This window comes from Hypanus sabinus, chromosome 12 (genome assembly GCF_030144855.1).
Source record: "Hypanus sabinus isolate sHypSab1 chromosome 12, sHypSab1.hap1, whole genome shotgun sequence".
Lineage (NCBI taxonomy): Eukaryota > Metazoa > Chordata > Chondrichthyes > Myliobatiformes > Dasyatidae > Hypanus > Hypanus sabinus.
The window spans coordinates 35,168,163-35,191,036 of record NC_082717.1 but is presented as its reverse complement, the minus strand read 5'-3'; the positions used below and the strand labels follow the sequence as shown (position 1 = coordinate 35,191,036).

The following is a 22,874-nucleotide window of genomic DNA, read 5'->3' as shown; positions in this document are numbered from 1 at the left end:
GACACTCACAATGGGACAAGGTTTCGACTGTGTCCATCAACCGGACCCCAGGTTAAAGACTCTTTGAGCAAAATTCCCATAACAAACTCTTCCTGAAGGATGCATCCTTAGGCAGAGCACAAATACAGGGAGGAGGCTGTAAAGATGTGTCGTTCCGTATTACAAAGAAGCATTTTTTCCCCCACTAGTGACTGTAACCATTAGCAGTTATAGTCATGAACACATTTGACAGAGATAAACTGGCTGTTTATTTGACCAAAGTGTGTGATGCCAACATTACTGCATTGCTGTTTCACGATCAGAAGAAAAAAGTTGGAAATGATCAGTGGTCCATTTAGTATCTTAGCAGAGTGAAACATTAGTAACATTTTGGAATGCCTGAACCAACTTCTGTTTCATCTCTGGATCACGGTGGAGCCTATCCGACAGGTTGCAATATCCAACTCTCCATGGAGATTTGTCAGTACCTTATCCGGCTGTGCACAGAACCAAAGTACGCACACACCAAGTGTTGAGTTTCTACTGCCCCTGGTGTTCTGTCCAATGAGCTGGGTCTTGTTCCTGGAAAATCCATGCAGCTGGATTTCGCCACACAGCCTGTCGTTCATAGAGAACTTCCTTCAGAGAATCACCTCAGACCACAAGTCCAGCAGGCAGTGGTCAGCATGGAATGTCCTGCAAACTCTTCTGGAGGAAGACAACAGATGAGGGATCTAATCAGATCCCTCCACAAATGCTGCTGGGGCTGCTGAGTATTTCCAGCGTTCTTTGTTTTTAATTTCAGCTTTTGAACATCTGCAGTTTTTCTTTTGCTTTCCAATTATTGCTTTGCAAACACTTTCAGGGGAATTTGAGCCAGTTCCAATTTACACACTAAATTCAATGATTTGTTTCCTGACAGTCTAGATGACTCACCTGGTACTTTATGAAAAAGACAAACATATGGTTTCAGATTTTGTATTAGGGAAGAGGTGAGAAGCAGAAAGTGCTGAAAGGGATATCTGGAAAAGTCAAATAGACAGGACTCAAAATAATAATCTTATTTTAGAGAGGGGGAACAAAAGGAAACAACCATAAACATTCTCATTCTAGCACCACCAACCACATACTTGCCAGTTCCTGAAATGCAATCTAGATTGAGAGGAGGTGTAGAGATACAATGCAAGAGGAAATATGCTCTGGGACAAGTGCTTTAATGCAAAGTAACAATGATGTTTAATATACCCTGCATTCTGGTTAATTAGGACACGCCAGGACCAGTACATTTTGGTTCAATTTATCGGCTGCCCCAATTAGCTGAGGCTTCATGGAAATAGTTAAAAAGGTATAAAAAAGCTAAACTGAGTAACAAATACTGAACAAATGAGAACACTACAAATACTACTGCAGTATGATAAAACTGCCATAGTTCCTAGGAGGAATTTATTCACATCATGTTCTTTTGACTGTGAAGAAACAAAATCAGTGCAGACATCAGGTGCAGAATTGACTGACTTCATGCAACGCTGTCGGCAATCGCATCCTCCAAATCTTCATTCTCTTTGTAACATTCCAGATGTAACATTCAAAGTTGAAACCTTCAAATGCTTTGTAGTTTCTAACTTGAGGTAGTGAAATCATTTCATTTTCACTCCCAGATGTTTCTGGCAGCTCCAAGCCTGAATGTTTGAAACTGCAGTGAGCAAAACTTCTCTGAATTACCTACTGCTCATTTCCCGTCAACTAAACAGTGACAAAAATTGCTACTTTTGGAATACCAATGCACACAATTGGCGCTATTTAATCTATTGGCTCGAAGCACAGTGTTGTGTCTAATGGTATGTGAGTGCATGCAACTAACGCTAGTTGCAGCAGTCTCTTGCCCAACTAAATGGCATAGTGCCCCAAATAAATGAAAGGAATCCCAGCTATTTTCTCAATAAATTTTTGATCTTTAAGAGTTTCCCCAAATAGGCGCCTGCCCTGATTAACCGATGGCTCAATTAACTAGAATTCATTGTAACCCATCACACTGTGGTCAGTGAACGCCCAAGGATGAAAACTGTTCCATTGGGTGGCAAAACATTGTACACTTGAAGATCAAAATTTCACACAAAAACACCAGCTGGAATCTATTCTACAGATCATTACAGAGACCCAAATTGTAACAAGTTATCCACTCAATTTCACCTTTGTTGATTCAGTTTTGCGAGACTGCTAAAGGTTATTTACAATACAGTGACATGCAGTTTGCTGGATGAATAAACAAGCGATGCAGTTCACAAAGAGTTAATCCCATAATCACAACCACTGCGATATTTTCCATTTAGTTAGAACTTTTATCCCCACATTGCAACACCTTAGTTACATTAGCTATATTAACAAGTTCTGCAGAGTTGGGAACAAAATTAAAAGGCAGCAGCATGTTCAGGAATGACCAGATATGCTCCGTGACCTTTACTGGTGCACAGTTTCCCAAAGGGTCAGGGATAAATAATGGAAAATGGGAACATAGCCAAGTGATCTTCATCCAGAAACACTCCGTAGGAGGGCACTTTTCAAAGTGCACACGTCATTACTTCTTACTGTAATGTAGAACACACTAGTGGATGTAAGATATATGTATCACTGGCAGATGCTTGACCAGATGACAAATATATTGCAGGCAGCCCAACGTTCCCTGTAATTTTTTTTACAGCTGTGTGGCACTTCATATTTTTTTTATAATATGCATACAAGGAATATTGAGAATGATAATTGAAAAAAAATCAAATAATTTTGATTTTATTTATTAATTGAAGGGTATAATGAAATGCAGTACAAGGAAAATCTTCGACATTTATTTTTCTAGCTGCATCCAATTCCAGCTGCACAGCAATAAAAGTTTGTGCACAGGAGCATTTTAGATACTGCGTGGCCATGCACCCATGCTATTTAGAGGGAACAGTGAATCTTTCCAGTTTCTCACCACTACTACTTGTCTGTCTTCTATCCGTACCACCTCTATTTCACCATTAAACATAACAGTAAGTAATATAACTTGAATCAGTTTAAACAGTAATAACAAATCCAATTAGATGGGAGACAAAGGAAGGATATCCTAGGGATGCAAATATTGTATACCAGTATCATTCAGCAAAAAGATCCATGATCCTTTGCTCCCTTTGTCACCGCAAACCCAGTAGCATGGTGGACTCCTAACTACCCACTAAAATGGCCAACAATTCAGAAGCTGTTAGGGATTGACAACAAATTTTGGTCATGCCAGTTAAATCATAAGACCATAAGACTTAGGAGCAGAATTAGGCCATTCAGCCCATTAAGTCTGCTCTGCCATTCCATCATGGCTGATCCCGGATCCCACTCAATCCCATACACCTGCCTTCTCACCATATCTTTTGATGCCCTGACCAATCAGGAAATGATCGACTTTTGCCTTAAATATATGCACGGATGGCCTCCACCGCAGAGTGTAGCAGAGCATTCCACAGATTCACTACTCTCTGGCTAAAAAAATTCCTTCTTACCTCTGTTCTCAAAGGTCACCACTCAATTTTGAGGTTGCGCCCTCTAGTTCTGGATACCTCTGTATAGGAAACATCCTCTCCACACCCACCCTATCTAGTCATTTTAACATTTAGGTTTCAATGAGATTCCTACATATTCTTCGAAATTACAGTGAGTACAGGCCAAAACTGCCAAACACTCCTCATATGTTAACCCCTTCATTCCCAGACTCATCCTTGTGAGCCTGCTCTGGAAGCTCTCCAATGACAACACATCCTTTCTGAGATATGGGGCCCAAAACTGTTGACAATACTCCAATTACAGCCTGGCTAGTGTCTTATAAAGCCTCAGCATTATCTCCTTGCTTTTATATTCTATTCCCCCCCTTAATAAATGCCAACATTGCATTTGTCTTCTTTACCACAGACGCAACCTGTAAATTAATCTTTTGGGACTCCTAAGTCCCTCAGCATCTCCATGTTTGAACATTCTCCACACTTAGATAATAGGCCGCACTATCATTCCTTTTACCAAAATGCATTATCATACATTCCCAACACTGCCATCTGCCACTTTTTTTCCCATTCTTCCAATTTGTCTAAGTCCTGCTACAATCTCATTGCTTCCTCTACCTATCCCTCACCTTATCATCCACAAACGTTGCCACAAAGCCATCAGTTCCATTATCTAAATCATGGACAAACCAATGTGAAAAATAGCGGACCCAATACTGACCCCTGACGAACAACACAAGTAACTGGCAGCCAACCAGAAAAGGCCCTCTTTGTTCCCACTCACTGCCTCCTGCCTGTCAGTCATTCCACTATCCATGCTAGTATCTTTTTGGTAACGCTACAGGATTTTATCTTATAAGCATCCTCGTGTGGCACCTTATCAAATGCCAGCTGAAAATCCAAGTAAATGACATCCACTGCCTCTCCATTGCCCTCCCTCCTCGTTACTTCCTCAAAGAACTTTAACAGATTTGTCAGGCAATATTTCCGTTGACAGAAACCATGCTGACTTTGACTTATTTTATCATTATTCTCCAAGTACCCCAAAAACTCATCCTTAATAATAGACTCCAACACTTTCCCAACCACTGAGGTTAGGCTAACTGACCTATAACTTCCTTTCTTTTCCCTTCCTCCCTTTTTAAAGAGTGGAGTGACATTTGCAATCTTCCAGTCCTCCAGGACCATGCCAGAATCAAGTGATTCTTGAAAGATCAAGAGCAATGCATCTGTTGTCTCTTCAGTGACCTCTCTCAGGACTCTGGAATGTAGTCCACCTGGCCCAAGTAACTTATCCACCTTAACACCTTTGAGTCTGCCTAGCACTTTTTCCTTTGTAATAGCAATGGCACTCACTCCTGCTCCCTGACACTCACAACCTCTGGCACACTGCTAGTATCTTTCACAGTGAAGACAGATGCAAAGTACCTATTAAGTTCATCTGCCATTTCTTTGTCCCCCAGTACTACCTCACCAGCATCAGTTTCTGGTGGTCCAATATCAACTCTCACCTCCATTTTACTCTTTATATAACTGAAAAAAAACTTTTAGTATCCTGTTTTCCTGTAGTATCCTGCTCTATCTTTGGTTAGTCTGCACTTATATTTCATCTTTTCCCTTCTTATAGCTTTTTTAGTTGCCCTCTGTTGGACTTTAAAAGCTTACTAATCATCCAACTTCCCACTCACTTTTGCTACCTTATATGCCTTTTCCTTGGCTTTTATGCAGTCCTTAACTTCCCTCGTCAGCCACAGTTGCCTACCCCTGCCATTTCAGAACTTCTTCTTCTTTGGGACATATCTATCCTGTGCCTTGTGAATTATTCTCAGAAGCTTCAGCCGCTTCTGCTCTGCCACCATTCCCATCAGAATGAATAAGCAGACAATGCTCTTTCAGTATGCATCAATCGCTGTAACTATAATAATTAAATACTGTTTATAACCATTATGTATATAGTTGATTGTTAATACTGCAATATCTTTACAACACTGGTGTTTCATTCCTTTCCATCTATACATAGAAATACAGTATATATGAACTACAAAAAGGAAACAGACTATTTGGCTCCAGACACTATAAATATTTGCCCTCTACAAAGGAAAATAACCTCAAACAAATTCATACACCCTGCTCTCATTTCACATCACTTCTTTTTCTTCAGTCTATTGATTTAATTTTAGATACTGACAACTTCTGCTTTAACAACCAGCCATGGAGGCAAACTCAGCATATTCACAACTCTGTGTATACTTGCTCTCTGATGTAACTTTCTTACATTCAATGTTTTATAAGACTTTCACAGTTAACACTCTTTCAATGTAGCTCAAGAACGAGTACTCAAAATTTAAAGGAAAAAACATATTTAATTGAAGATTGGTAATCATAGAATTCAGTCTTGGTGTGAATAGCCAAAGGAGATAGTGTTGATGCATTTTTACAGCAAGGCTGCATTAACATACAAAAAAGGACAGAAGGCTACGGTGGCAGATTTAGCTCAAGAAACAGGAGCAGTGGACTGGTTGAGCTAAATGGGCTGTTTCAATGCCATAAGCACATAACATACAACACAAAATCTGTAGTGAAAAAAATTATATTCCAAGTCTTCTGTGTTGCCTCATTCTAGGCAACGTTCTAATGAATCCATGGTGTGGCACTGGTAAATGATCAATACACTTCCTATTGCATGCAGCCTAATCAGGTGCTCTAATGCTCTCGGTTAGCTTTCAACATTTCTGTCCATGCTTCGTATAAAATAACTCCAAAACTTGTATCAAGCCAGATACTGCTATTAATGTTGTCAATTGTTTGTCTCAAATTGCTGTTCTGTTTGTGATTTGTGCAATTTGGTACTATTAGCTATATGCTACTTTCCCAGATACTGATAGTTAATGAACAAATATTTTCTCAGAACATCATTCCCTTGGAAACTATAACTCACTTTCAACCACTCAAAAAGTGTCCTCTAATCCCACCCTGATTAAAATAAGAATCAATATTATTCTTCTGTGCCAGTTATCCCGTTGTCACTTCCACTTACATACAATTAACAATCATACACAAGAATTTAGTAATACTCTGAAAATGCTGGAGGAACGCAGCAGGCAGAAAGTATCTATGGAAAAGAGCAAACCATTAACATTTCGGGCTGTTTACTCTTTCCCATAGATGCAGCCTGGCCGACTGAATTCCTCCAGCATTCTGTTTGTGTTTATTTGATTTCTAGCATCCGCAGATTTTCTCTCGTTTGTGATACTCATGGAGTTAACAACATAAAACCACTGTTTTTCATCCTAAACGTTAATTTCACGTAACTCAAAATATCTGTGCACCCATTGAGAAGGGATAAGGCCATTTTAACATTCCAGTCATATTTTAAACTGCAGATACTGTAGTTACAAAATAAAACAGAAACTAGATTTTCCTCATGGAAGTAATACCTCCAGCATTTTCTGATATTTTCAATATTATTACTTTCCTTTTTTGAAAAACAGCACAAGACTGAAGTGCATACTGCGTCCGCATTGGTGTATCATTCTGATGTTTGCCACAATGAACCTGCTTTTTCAAAGTTCTTTCTGAATAATGTTTTTCCAAGAGATAAAATGGGGATAAATGATTAGAAATACATGTTTGAAATGTTAAATAAAGGATTTCCTTTTGATGTTGAAGTTAAAAAAATAAAGGAAAATGGCTAGCTAAGTCCAGAGTGAGTTGATTTTGTACGAACCCCCCTCTGTATTTGAAAACAATTATTGCTGACTCTGCTTCGGCTTTGTATGAGTAGAAGAAAAGGACTTTGCTGCCTTAAGCATGAAAGCACGGATGTTGTGAAAACTGGTCTCAGACCAATTTAGAAGGTGTTTTGTCAGGGTTCTTGTTATAATTAGCACTAATAAGTTACATCAGAAATAAATGTGATGACTTTCAAAGCTGCATATAAACTAATGTGGATAAAAATAAGGGAAAAAAAGCTAAAAGGGGCAGAAAACGGTAAATAACACATGAGCAGAGAGTCACAGAGACAAAATGAAAGTTAGGATCTGTAGGGAAAAGAAAAACAGCTCTAGCTAAACACTTCTTTCTGTAATAACACAAATGAAAATGGGAGAATCAAATACCATGGATTCCAGTTCATTGGGACACACCATGAATAGTGTATATCGGCCAATTAAGTGGCTGCCCCAATTAGACAAACTTTCACGGAAATAGTTAAAAACCTATAAAAAAGACAAACTTGTTAACAAATTGTGTACTTCAATCAAATACAAAACAATTTAAAACACTACCAATAGCACTACACTACTATAAAACTGTGTATTCGTTTCTAAAAACTACACTGCTCCAAAGAGCTCGATATGAGGTCTTTCTTAGCCTTGGCCATTAGGCTCTATAATGAGTCAACCGATAGCCAGGGAAGTGATGACCCCCTCCTGTTAGACTGTTTGAGGTAACCTATTTTTTATTCTTTCTTACTTCTCTTCTAATATTTGTATATTTGTGCACTTGTAATGCTACTGTGACACTGTAATTTCCTTTGGGATCAATAAAGCATCTATCTGTCTAAACAATATCAACAGAAGAATTCATGCAGTCTACGCAACCAACAAAATAAGCACACACCTATTGCTTTCATTCAATGCTACAGACCATTGCATCCTCCATATCTTCTTTTTCACTGTAACGATGATTGTTGGTATCATTGCTTATGAATAGTACGAATGGCAAACCAAATTAATTCCAGCAGCTCCAAATGGCAATTATGACTGCACCCATGCTTTCTGTATTTCTGACAAACACTGAAGACTAGTTGTAATAACTTTCAAATCCACTCGAATAGCCTTTGTTCCTTACTAATTTTGTGAAAAAGTCATAACATTCTGAACGAAATATTGTTAACACTGGAAATGCATGTGTAACTGAAAAAATTCATTTGCTAAACAATGGGAAACCCCATCTGTGTTGGGAACACCATTGTTCATCAGTGACAATAGTGATTTAGACTTCAGAATTGGAAGCACAAGCCGATCAGACTGAGAAGTGAAGTTAATACAGAAGAAGGCTGAGGGGAAATATATAGCATGTAATAAATGTACAGAATCAATGGGTAATACAGATGCACGAGGCAGTACATCTGGTGTCTAATTAAGTAAAAGTGGAATGGAAGGACTTTGCGCAGGTATATTTTTACTTCTAAATTCCAGCAGTTGCAGATTTACTTGAGTTTCATTTTGAAGGGTGCTGTGTTCCATCTTTGTAACAGTGACCAGGGCACTACCCTTGTCTTAGTTCAATTCCCACTAAGACCCTCATCATGCCTGGACTATTTGAATTCCACCATCTGCAAAATTAACTTCTGCTCTACAATGACTCAATTTTGAAATCCTCATCGTTCTTTTCGCAGGTCTTTTTAATGTTTCTGTGCATAAATACTCCAAGCATAACAAACCGAATTGGATTAGAACGGAAAAAAAGATCCACAGGCTAGTCTCCTAAACTGGATCTGGGCCAATTTTGGGGGAATTAGACTGCATCTAACAGAGGCCAATGGTTGAGCCTTTTGGAAAGGAAAAGATTAAGTAGCAAATCAGAGGCTTTTAAGAATGAGGTAGCAGATGTACAGGAGCAGCATGTTCCTGTTAAGGTGAAGGGTAAACATGACAAGTTTAGGGAACCTTTGCTGACAAAAGATTTTGAGATGCTGGTTGAGAAAAATGAAGCATACATTGGGCTTATGAGGTCAGAATCGTGCGGATCCCTCATTGACTATAAAAAGATGAAGGACATTCTGAAGAGGGAAATCAGGAGGGCAAAGAGATGGTATTGGATGGACCAGATAGGATAAAATTAAGGAAGATCCCAAGAAGTTCCACAGAATATTCTTAAGATAAAAGGATCCTTTAGAGATTAGAGGGGCTGCCTTTCTCTCGGGCTGCAGGGAAGGATGGGATTTTTAATATATATTTCTCCTCAATATTTAGTGAGGGGAAAATCATGGCTGCTCAGGAGATAATCGAGGGAGAGCTAGTTATGTGGATTCAAAATATGCATGGAGGTTAGAGACTGAGGGTGGTGGTTGAAGCTGGTTTCTCAGAATGGTAAATCGTGTATAGCACAGGGGTCAGAGTTGGGACTCCTGTTATTCATTATTTATATAAATTACTTGGATGCAAATGCACAAGGCTTGATCAGTAAATTTGCAGATGATACAAAATTAAGAGAAGTTGTAGATTATGAAGACGGTTATTGTAGATTACAGTGGAATCTTGATCAATTAGGGAAATGAGCGAATGAGTGACAAATGGATTTCAAGACAGATGAATATGAGGTAAATCATTTTGGATTGTTAAACCAGCATAGAATTTATACTTTGAATGGCAGGGTGCTAGGGAGCATAATGGAAGAGGGATATAGGTGCATAATTTGCTGACAGTCATAAATAGGGTGGTGAAAGAGGCATTCAGCATGCTGGCTTTCATCAATGTGTATAGGAACTGAGACATTGTGTTGCAATTATATAAGCCATTGGTGAGGCCACACTTGGAGTACCTTGTACATTTTGGTCACCCTGTTACAGGAAAGATGTGGCTAAACTAAAAAGAGTGTAGAGAGGATTCACAAGGGTTTTGCAAGTTAGAGGGAGAGTTTGGCCAGGTGAGGTCTTTATTCCTTGGAAGATAGCAGAGTGAGAAGTGACATTATAGAAATGCTTAAAATTAAGAGACACATAGATTTAAAAAAAATGATTTCAGTATATTCTGCTTAGTTGTAAATCAAGGGGGGAATAGATTCAGTCTGAGGGCAAGGATTGAAAACAGACCTGGAGTAACTTTTTCCAGAGTGTGGAGAATATATTGAATGAGCTGCCAGAGGACATGGCTGAGACAGGTACAGTATATCAGGATCATAGAAATATTTGAATAACTGCACAGAGGGGTGTGGATTAGCGAGATATGGGCTGAAGCAGGAAATTGGGACCAGGGCTGAAGGGCCTGTATCAACACTGTAGTGCTCAGTGATGTTAAAATGATGAAGGCACCTGTCTATACCAGTATTAAGGGTCCAATCAAGCCTCTTGCTGCATTCCTTCATATAAATCTGTCAGTGTGACTATGTACTGATCTCCCCTAGATGCCCAGCCAACCTCCTTGTTAATGCACCCATATTATTTTCTGCAGTCAATTCCAGTGGCAGCAGATCACCCATTCTCACCCCTCCGAGTAAAGGATTTTCTTTTAGGTTCCCAAATGGATTTCTTGTTTATTATCTTGTGTTGATGGTCACTAGGGTGTATTCTTTCCCATTTGTTTTATTGCATACATGATGCTGCAGTCTACAAGATTCCACGAAGCTTCATTCCTTTACTTCACCTCCGCACTTAGCAGTAAAGGAGCAGATACTGCTGAATTAGAATTATAATCAAATTCTAATGCTCTCTCACTGTTCAAAGGAATAAATCATCATCAGGTGTATAAAGCCAATAATCAACTGAATTCAAGATTCAAGATTGCTTAATGTCATTTCCAGTACACAAATGCAATGGAGAACAAAGTAACTGTTACTTCAGATCCAATGCAGCACAAGAAAACGCAATAGGATAAAGAACTGAATTATAATAAAAAAAACAAATATTTACGCAGATTGAAAGAATATCCATAAATTAACACTAACGGGAGTATCTTTACATAGGGGGACTGGCAGGAATTAATAAAGGTGTGATAGGGGGTGTGGTTGGGAGTGTAATAGTGGTGAATGTATTAATCAGTCTTGCTACTTGGGGAAAGTAACTGTTTTTGAGTTTGTTGGTCTTGTCCTGGTTGCTATGTAGACTCTTCCCTGATGGGAGTGGGACAAACAGTCCACGAGCAGGGTGGGTGGGACCCTTCATGATGTTACTGGCCCTTTTCCGGTATCTTTCTGCATATATGTCCTTGACGGTGGGTAGACTGGTGTTTCAAAGCTGAAAGTGAATTTTATTTCCAAAGTACATAGATGTCACCATATACAACCCTGAGATTCAATTTCTTGTGGGCAATCATATGTAAATACAAGAAAGACAATATAATCCATGAAAGACCACATCCAACAGGATGGACAAACAACCAGCATGCAAAAGATGCAAATAAAAAAGAAGGTAATAATAACAAAAATAATGATGATAATGCCTGGCTCAGAGTTGCAGATCTCTTCCCAGAAACAGAGCAGTTCCTTGTGGCAATAATACAAAAATGATCAAAAACTATATAACAAAAGATCAACAAATTCAATACAGAAAATGCCGACAGAAACCAGAAACAATCCAAAACATTACAAGATCCTGCAACAGTTTAACGCAATCTGATTACTTACACAGGCACGGTCACTTGGCAAACATTACTCACCAAAGTCTTGCTTTAAAATACCAAGCCGTAAAACATACTGTACAACATATGACGATAAATACAACCCTGATCCTGTTTTAGAGTCAGGGTCCTACAAATTATATTATGACCAATCCATTATTATAGATAGGACAACCCATAATAATGTCCGGATTAAAAATTACAAGATAAACAAGCAAGAATACCTTACTCAACAGATATAGCCATTACAAATACACAAAACATACCGAATCAATAAGACAAAAACACAAAAAAATTGTTGAACTAAAGGAGGAAATTGAAAGACTGTGGAACACAAACAGGGTATACATTGTACCAATCTAAAACTGGTATCATCCCAAAGTCACTACACAATACCATTAAACAATTAGGCCCTCACAACAATATTTCTGCAAACCTCCAGAAAGCCACCATACTAAACACCACTAGAATAGTCTGAAAGTTCCTAGCAATTGAGAAATGAGTGTGTTTGGCTACACTCGTACCTCAGGTTTTACTAGCTTGAGCTGAGAAAAAATAATAGTAATAATAATAATAATAATAAGCAATAAATATCAAGAACGAGTCCTTGAAAGTGAGGCCATAGGTAGTGAGAACAGTTCAGTGATGTGGCATGTGATGCTGAGAGAAAAATGGTTCAAGAGCCTGATGCTTGAGGGGTAAAGACTGTGTCCTGCACCTGGTGGTGAGTGTCCTGAGGCTTCAGTATCTCCTTCCTAATTGCAAAAGAGAGAAGAGAGCATGCTCTGGATGGTAGGGGTCCTTGATGATGAATGCTGCCTTCTTGCGACAGTGTAGTTATACTCAATGATAGGGAGGACTTTACCGAAGATGCATTGGGCCGTATCCTCTACTTTTTACAGGCTTTTCCGTTCAAGGGCTTTGGTGTTTTCACACCAGGCCATGATGCAACCAGTCAATATACTACACACCACACATCTACAGATGTTTGTCAAAATTTTTGATGGCATGCCAAATCTTCACAAACTTCTAAGAAAGTGGAGGAGCTGCAATGCTTTCTTCATAATGTCACTTACATGCTGGAGCCAGGACAGATCTTCTGAAATGATAACACTGAGGAGTTTAAATTTGTTGACCCTCCCCACTTCTAATTCCCCAGGGAGAACTGGCTCACGGACCTCCAGTTTCCTTGTCCTTAAGTCAATACAGTCGGCCCTCCTTATCCGCAGGGGATTGGTTCCAGGACCCGTCGTGGATGCCAAAATTCGTGGATGCTGAAGTCCCTTATGCAACCTGTTTCAATCCGGTGGACCTCAGGACCCAGCGGAACTCCAGAACTTATTTAACCTGTCTCGGTGCGGTGGACATTATGACCTGGCACTAGAGCTCTGAATGTGCAGTGTTTCTGTTCATGAAAATAATCATGATCACCAATGAAAATAAAATGGAAATAATAAAGTGATCGGAAAGAGGTGAACGTCATCAGTCATTGGAAAAGTGTTAGGCTATGTTGGTCAACTATCGGAACAATTTTAAAGGATAAAATGAGAAAGGCTCTGCCCCGATGAAAGCTACAATTATTACTAAGCAACACAGTGGTTTAATTATTGGGTTTTGGGTTTTTGATCGTCACATCAATCCGGCACAGTGGAGAGCGCACTCGGGAGCGATCTGTCCCGAGTCCCGAGAACTTCTGTTCCCGAGCCCGGCGCTGAAACATACGTTCTTAAGTGTTTTATATGCATAGAAAGATAAAATATTTACTACATACTAAGACAAACGTTTGACCAACTGACGCTAAATAATACCCGATGTACCTGTTCCGACTTACTTAGTAAGAGAACTTCCGATTTTTTTCGATCACGATCCATGATAACCCACGCGCATCCTCCCGTATACCTTAAATCATCTCTAGATTACTTATAATACCTAATACAATGTAAATGCTATGTAAAATGGTTGTTATACTGCATTGTTTAGGGAATAATGACAAGAAAAAAAGTCTGTACATGCTCGAACAACAAATGCTGGAACAGCACTTCCGGGTTTTCGCGATCCGCGGTTGGTTGAATTTGTGCATGCGGAATCTGTGGATAAGGAGGGCCGACTGTAATCGTCTTGGTCTTGCAGACATTCAGCAAGAGGTTGCTGTTGTAGCATCACTCAGCCAGACTTTCAATCTCCCTCCTATATGCTGATTCGCCACCACCTTTGATTTGACCAATGATAGTGGTGACGAGAGCAAATTGAAATATAACATTGGAGCTCTGCCTAGCCCCATGGTCATAAGTATAAAGCGAGTAGAGCAGGGGGCTAAGCACATGGCCTTGTGGCATACCTGTGCTGATGGAGATTGTGGAGGAGATGTTGTTGCCAATCTGAAGCAATTGGCGTCTAAAAATGAAGAACACAAGAAGGTATTGAGGCCTAGGTCTTGAAGCTTATTGATTAGTTTTGAGGGGATGATGGTATTGAATGCTGAGCTGAAGAAAATGAAGAGCATCCTGATGTCAGTATTGCCCATAATGCTCAGACACTACGCTAGGGATCATTATTGGAGAGGTGTTCCAGAATTCTTTGAGTGTAGACAGTCTTTTCCCCGGTTTCTCCTGGCTGATTTGAGAGCTGTTCTGTCTCCAGGCTTAAAGGCAGCGTCCCCCGGCTTTTAGTAGGGAGCGTACCTCAGCGTTCAGTCAGAGCTTCTGGTTGGGCCACGAGATGACTGTTCTTGAGGCACCAACATTGTCTACACACTTAATGATGTAGCCAGTGACAGATGAGTTACTCTGAATCACAGCTCTTGGTCCTTCAAATAATTACGGATTGCTAATTCAATAGAACATATAATTACAGAAACAACAACAAATATACAATTATATTTTTAACACAAGATATTCTGCAGATGCAGGAAATCCAGAGCAAAAGATAAAAACACTGGAGGAACTCAGCAGGCCAGGCAGCATCTGTGAAAAGGAACATACAGTCGATATTTTGGGCCAAGACCCTTCATCAATACTGGAAAAGAAAGGGGAGGATGCCAAAACAATTTTTAATTTGTTTAAGGAAGCGCAGTGAAGTGCTTTTAGTAGCTATAATTTGCAACAATATCATGATACATCGATCAACACTGCAAAAGTTATTTCAAAGCCTGTTCAAGCTTCATTGTAAAAGGTATCCTCATTAGTGTAATTCTAGGAATAGTATGATCATATTTAGATGGCAGCAAAATGATCTTGCAACACTTACAGCTAATAAATAATTGGAATGTGTATGCTGAATGAAGAAATTTTCATTCAAGTATGATGAGATATCAAATTCTTGAACTGTACGGAGCAAAACAGATGGCTCATCACAAAACAATTTATATTATACAGATGGGACTAACATTTTTAACTTTATTTCATAAGATACCATTGGACCATCCGCACCCTGATTATTAGCAATGGTATCAGGTACCACAGCCACAGCTGAACTTATATGCACTGATGAGTCAGCCTTGAATTATCAGAACTTTGACTCACATTTCTGCAAGTACGGAACGGCCAAGGGAAGCAGGCAAGCCTAAGATGAAACCAGCTTTTGATGGATTAAGGATCAATTGCTGTGAATTAGTGAATGAAAAGGATCACTAGATGAGTTGGTAAATGTTATTGGCTGCCAGAGATATTGGAGACAAGATCTGGTGAATCCCAATGACAATTCCCTTCATTCCATGGGTGAATATGCCACTCTTGTCTCTTACATGAACTGTGAGAGACCATAAAAAAGTCCAGAATTATGGAACAAACAGGATAGGAAACATGGTTATGACCATATGAAGAGTAGATTACACTAGTCATCGGCCTTGGTTGAAGAAACAACCTTCAACCATCACTCTCTGCTTCCTACCTCTGAGCAAATTTTGAATCCACATAACTAACTCTCCATAGATTCTAAGGGACCTCATCTTCCAGACCAGCCTATGCTGAGACATTGCTGAAGTCTATATAGACAACATCCACTGTACTACCCTCATCTACCTTTTTGGTTACTTCTTCAAAAAACTTTTAAACTTTCTTTAATAATGACACCCCACACACAATTCTATTGCTGACCCCCTGTGTTGGACACTGCCTGTCCAAATGGAGGTAGATCCTGTCCTTTATAATTTTCCCCAGTAATGTTCCCACTATTGATGTTAGGCTGACCAGGAATTTAATGGAACAATATTAGCCACATTTCAGGCTTCAGGAAACTCACCAGTGGCTCACAATGAAGAAAATATCTCTGCAAGTGCCTCCAGTCTCCCACAAAGTTCAGGAATACTCTTGGTCAGACGTGGGGATTCATCCACCTCAATGCTCTGTAAGGCTGTACATACTTCTTCCCTAGTAATATGAATGTCCCTCCAAAGCATCTCCACTTGTTTCCATCATCTCTCGAGCAGGCATGATTTTCTCTGAGGAGAAGGTCATTTTAAAAGTCTCACCCATGTCCTGCATCTCAAGACATGGGTGGCACTTCTGTTCTCTGTGAAAACCTACTCTCTTCATCACCCTTTTCTTTAAATAGAGCTACAGAACCTCTTGTGATTTTCTTTTAACCTTACCTACCAACTAATTTGCTTATTTTTCTTTCTATTTTCTTGAACCTCCATATCACTTGACTATAAAAATGATATACACAATTAAAAATATATTTGAGTTCCTTAGAATGACTTGTTTTAACAGTGCAAGTTGAATCATGACTGCAAATGCAATAAGCGGGACAAGGTTTGGAAAGCAGGCTATCCTGTTGCGTGATGCTAAAAGGTTGATGTTTTACCTGGGGCACAAAAATCAAACCAGTTATTACAGTTACTGAAAGCAGGTGAAATAACAAATGTTTTACTCAGTACTTTTTGACGTATTGTGGGGGAGCTGGATGAATACCAGCTACTATCTTAAAGGAGATACAGGCACTTTTTCCATTCTGCCCATACCAAGGTGAGTAAAAAAAATCAGGTTCATGAAAAACAAGATAGTTTACTTTGCCATAAAATATCTGTGATAAAACAGGAATTTATCAACCAACTCTTCATTATTTGTGAAACCTCGCAATGCCACAGTCAGAATCAGAATCAAGACAGTAGAGTTCATGGTTTCAACGTCCATTCAGAAATTGGACGGCAGACGGAAAGAAGTTGTTCTTGAGTTACTGAGTGTGTGCCGGCAAGCTTCTGTACCTCTTTCCTGATGGTAACAGTGAGAAGAGGGAATGTCCTGAGTGGTGGGAGTCCTCAATGATGAACGTCGCCTTTTTGAGGCACTGCCCCTTGAAGATGTCTTGCATTTTGTATCTGCACCATGTGAATGATGGAATTTAACTCAATGTTCTTTCCATTGTTATAGTATGTCAGATAATTAATAAAACTAACAGCATGTAGGTGTCAGTGGAAATTTCTGAAGAGCCCCACATGCTCCAGCTGGATATGTTTGTTTCATACAACTTTTGCCGAGCTTAATTTAACAAAGAGCATTTGGAGAAAGGATGAGCTACAATGGAGTTCAGAACAATGTGAAGCAAGGAAGGAATAAAAAAAAAGGGAGGGGGAAAGAGAATGTGATTATAGGCATAAAGTTTACCAATAAAGCTTTAATCTGAAATTAAACTAAATGTGCTGTGATCTATTCCTCACAAAGTTTTAACTTAAAGAAAGACCAAGATTAATGTACTTTTAGCAACGATTTTGTTTTCAGTTAAAATAACACACTATGTTGCAGGAACCATGTGTGGTTAAGATAAATAAAAGCAGAATTTTGGCCTTTATTGCAACCCTAATCATGCTTTCAAAATTCAGTTCCACTATAATAAATATATTGTTGCTTAATACCAGCAACTGCAGAATAATTTCTCCTTTAACATGCATGCACTAAACTTGATATATAAAAAAAGATCTTTGTTATTATGTTCGTAGCTCACTTGTTTCCTTAGGATATCTAGTTTGTTTTCAATTCGTGATCCTTTTAGAACAGTCACTGACAGACATGTTCATTCTCTGAAGGGGCAGGCCATCACTCAATCATCCTATCATCTTAGCCTCCTCACTGACACAGTAAGATTATTTTGACTTGAATGAGAGGCTGTCCTCAGTTTTCAATATTGCATCCCCAGGGAAGAAATTGTGAGACCACAAAATCTGACTTTTCTCTGATCTACCTCTCAGAGCAGATTATTACGCATGATCTAATTAGAGCAATGCAAAACTTTCCACTTGAGCAATTGCTTCCAAAATGGCACTGGCTTGAAGCAGCAACAGACCTAGCTGGGGATGAGGTAGTGATTTATAGCAGCAGAGCTTGGCCCGGTATTGTTAAGCTCAGTCAGTCCTCTACGTCGAGCTACTAAATTGAGGACATAGTTGTACTTTGTACCCAGCATGAGCAGCAATGCCGGAAGCAGGAAAGTCACTCAATTACAGTGGACCTTGCTCTACAAAGAGTTCATAAAATAGTGCTCCAGAAAAAAAAATGCCCCAAAATAGAATGTCCTGATATGGTTCATATACAGTGCAAATATGTTCTGTATAGTATGCCAAACACAAGAACTTTTTTAAACATTATTAGACTCTAAAAATCAAGCAGGTAACAGATCTGACTAAATGGAAAACACTGCGTGCTGCTTTACTCTCAGGCATACATAATTACCGGTGCTTCAACCAATCTTTCTAAGGCCTATTGAAATGAAAAAGCAAATGAAAGAGTTTATTCTCATGAATATTTTATTGCATTAGCGCCCACAGCACATCAACAGCATTATTTGTGCAGAATTCAGAGCTTTCCACTGTCCCCTGCAGACTGCATTAACTGATCATTTTGAATTACTTAACAGCATTTGTTTGCTTACTGTACCACACAAACACACGTGATCCATGCTGCTTTCCTCAAGCAAGTCTTATAATAAAAGGTAACGAACGATGAGGCCTTTAAAAAGTATGTGGGTAGTTTAGCCCTTCAGTAGTCTGAGAGACACTTTTAAATGAATATCTCAATGAATGTTAGTTTTTACATCTGCTCTCTAAGACAAAATCATAACTTTCAATACCAAAGCAACTACAGGTTGTGCATTTAGTCAATACAGATGCACTGTGAAGTGGAAGTGTGCAGTACGGAGGCATGCCTGTCCTTGAGATATTAACCTGTAAGGTTATACAACACACTCAATCACATTCTAATTCCAGCTCCCACTTGATGGAAAATTCCACTTTTGCTGTAGTGGAACAATCTAAACCTCAGCACATTCCTGCCAGCTAACCAGAGAGAAAAAGCATAGCAAAACCTTACCCATGCTGCAGCTATGTCTTAGGAAGCAGATTATTCTAAATAACCAAGTTATAGACTTGTTCTGTTCAAGGACTTTAAGTCGAGGTAGAGCCAGCTCTATTGAGTCACAGATTATTTTTTTCCAGATCTATATTTGTCCAGGTCATTGCAGGAAATGCAGGACATCAAAAATACCCCATTAGTGAAAATCTATTTAAACATTTCTTGAGTTATGAATGCATAACTGTTTAAATATTTAAAATTGAAGATAAAAACAGAATATGCAATAACATAGCATACATTTAAATGACTAAATTTTTGAGAGGCATGAAACTAATGTAGAACATTTGACTAAACATTTAAACATTTGAAATCAAAACAATAATAATTAGGAAAACAATTAGAAATATAATGATAGAGAAATAGAGGTGCTTCATTTAAGTCTCTGCCATCCGAATAAGTTCTGCTTGTTCTCTTCATTTTATGATTCTATGATTTACCATATTCCTAGTTGGTGATTGATCACTGAGAGGTGGTTTTAACTTTTTTTTTTACACACATTTGCCTAATATCCATGAAGAGAAATTTCCTGCAATTACAAACTGGGAGAAATAGTGCCCTCATCTTCAGCCCTCCTCACAAACCACACTTATTGGTCACCAGTGCCAATCCCTTTCAAAGCCACTTAGGGAGAACCAAAGCATGTACTGACTTTCCACTCTATTTATCCAGAACTCAGCTCTCAATAATTTATTCTCATCAACATTTCCAGATCTATAATATGGAGCAACTCCTGGGGGGGGGGGGGGGGGGGAGAGAGGAGAGTGTCAAATAGACGTGAAAGATGGGAATCACAAAAGATCAAAAGGGCAATCAACTCATGAAATAATCTTTCAACTTTCCAAGGACAACAAGAGAAGAAACTGACCGGACCTGAGCCAGCTACAGCTGAGGTGCTACTCCTTGAGGCATTGATGGTCAAACAAGCTTTTGTTTTGAAATTGGGATGCAGGCATACTTTGTGAAGTGGAAGAAAACGAAAGAGGTAGCCAGGTAGAAGCTGATATTATTTGTGGAAGACAAATACCAGGCAATAACCATCACCAACATGAGTCTAACAACTTACACTTGCACGTGGTAATACTGGAACACATTGAACCTCCTACCATCAATATCAACATATTCAACTAACTGGCCACATGTTTCTGTAGCCACTGTATATGTGCCAGAAACTTGCTATCTTGCAATAGCTGTCACATCTTCTGATACCTACGCCTTTTCATCTTGCAAGTTACAGTTGTGTAATGGAATATCCTCAAATTATAGTTGGTGTCTTTAACACGAGGTCTGTCAGAAGAAAACTCCGCCCAATTATCACCAGCACATCACCTGTTGCACCAGATGTCCCAACACACTAGACCACCTCTGCACTGCAGTAAGGAATGCCTATCATTCTTTTCCGAAATCACAGCTTGGCGAGTCAGATCATTTGGCTGTACTCCTACTACCTGCAAACAGACAGAACCTGAAGAGTGAGGCTCCAGAGATAAAGACAACTGAGAGGTAGTTGTGGGAGGAGGAGTTACTTTTCCAGGATTGCCTTGAGTCCGTGTTCAAGAACTCATCTTAGGACCTGAATGACTTCACCAGACTTTATTAAAACAGCTATGGATGAGCGTGACCCTAAATATCATTCAGGCCTTTTCCCCAATCAGAAGCCTGGATGAACCATGAAATCTGGAATTTGCTGAGAGCCAGATTAGAGGCATTCAAATCTGGAGATCAAGAATGCTACAAGAGGTGCAAGTATGATCTCTGGAAAGCCATCTCATGGGCAAAGTGGAGATTCCAATCAAGAATGGAATCAATGAGGGATGCTCGAGAGCTGTGGCAGGGTTTGAATGCCATAACCTCCTACAAAGTTAAATCTTGCAACAAAGGGAGCAACAGAGCTTCACTTTTGATCACCAGAACAGGGAGGAAACATCACGCACCCCATGTCTCCCTATGATCCTTTAGTCTCAGTATCTGAAGATGATGTGCAGACTGCCTTCCAGAAAGTGATTCTGAGGAAAGCATCCAGTCTGGACAGAGTACCTGGCTGAGTACTGAAGATGTGCTGACTAACTGGCTGGTGTATTCACAGATATCATCAACATCTCACCTGCTTGAAGCAGGCTTCAATTGTACCAGTGCCCAAGAACAGCTCAGTGACCTGTCTAAATGATTATCGCCCATTGCACTTACATCCACAGTGATGAAGTGTTTTGAGAGGCTGGCATTGAAGCTTATCAGCTCCTGCCTGAGTGTTGACTTGGATCTGCTCCAATTCATCTACTGAAGCAACAGGTCTACAGCAGATGCTATCTCGTCGGCTCTTCACACAATCCTGGAACATCTGGACAGCAGAGATGCATACATTAACACCATCATTCCCCTCAGAATTAATCTGTAAACTCCAAAACTTGGACCTCAATATCCTCTTGTGCAATTGGATCCTGGATTTCCTCATTTGTAGAGTCCAGTCAGTTTGGATTGGCTGGCTGGTGGCATAGTGGCATCAGCACCGGACTTTGGAGCAAAGGCCCCTGAGTTCGAATCCAGCCAGCTCCCTTGCAGGCTTTCCATCAGTGCTGGGTTAAGCATCGAGCTAGCAACTCCATATATAACCATATAACAATCACAGCACGGAAACAGGCCATCTCAGCCCTCCTAGTCTGTGCCGAAATCTTAATCTCACCTAGTCCCACCTACCCACACTCAGCCCATAACCCTCCACTCCTTTCCTGTCCATATACCTATCCAATTTTACCTTAAATGACACAACTGAACTGGCCTCTACTAGTTCTACAGGAAGCTCATTCCACACAGCTATCACTCTCTGAGTAAAGAAATACCCCCTCGTGTTTCCCTTAAACTTGTGCCCCCTAACTCTCAAATCATGTCCTCTCGTTTGAATCTCCCCTACTCTCAATGGAAACAGCCTATTCACGTCAACTCTATCTATCCCTCTCAAAATTTTAAGTACCTCGATCAAATCCCCCCTCAACCTTCTACGCTCCAATGAATAGAGACCTAACTTGTTCAACCTTTCTCTGTAACTTAAGTGCTGAAACCCAGGTAACATCCTAGTAAGTCGTCTCTGCACTCTCTCTAATTTATTGATATCTTTCCTATAATTCGGTGACCAGAACTGTACACAATATTCCAAATTTGGCCTTACCAAAGCCTTGTACAATTTTAACATTACATCCCAACTTCTGTACTCAATGCTTTGATTTATAAAGGCCAGTGTTCCAAAAGCCTTCTTCACCACCCTATCTACATGAGACTCCACCTTCAGGGAACTATGCACTGTTATTCCTAGATCTCTCTGTTCCACTGCATTCCTCAATGCCCTACCATTTACCCTGTATGTCCTATTTGGATTATTCCTGCCAAAATGTAGAACCTCACACTTATCAGCATTAAACTCCATCTGCCAACGTTCAGCCCATTCTTCTAACCGGCATAAATCTCCCTGCAAGCTTTGAAAACCCACCTCATTATCCACAACACCTCCTACCTTAGTATCATCAGCATACTTACTAATCCAATTTACCACCCCATCATCCTGATCATTTATGTATATTACAAACAACACTGGGCCCAAAACAGATCCCTGAGGCACCCCGCTAGTCACCGGCCTCCATCCCAATAAACAATTATCCACCACTACTCTCTGGCATCTCCCATCTAGCCACTGTTGAATCCAT

At 39.7% G+C, this 22,874-nt stretch overlaps 1 protein-coding gene across 3 annotated transcripts in view; it reads right to left on the bottom strand.

Annotated features, from left to right (window-relative positions):
- Positions 1-22,874, bottom strand: part of LOC132402765 (thyroid adenoma-associated protein homolog) — a 440,832-nt gene that overhangs the window by 204,076 nt on the left and 213,882 nt on the right. The window lies entirely within an intron of this gene.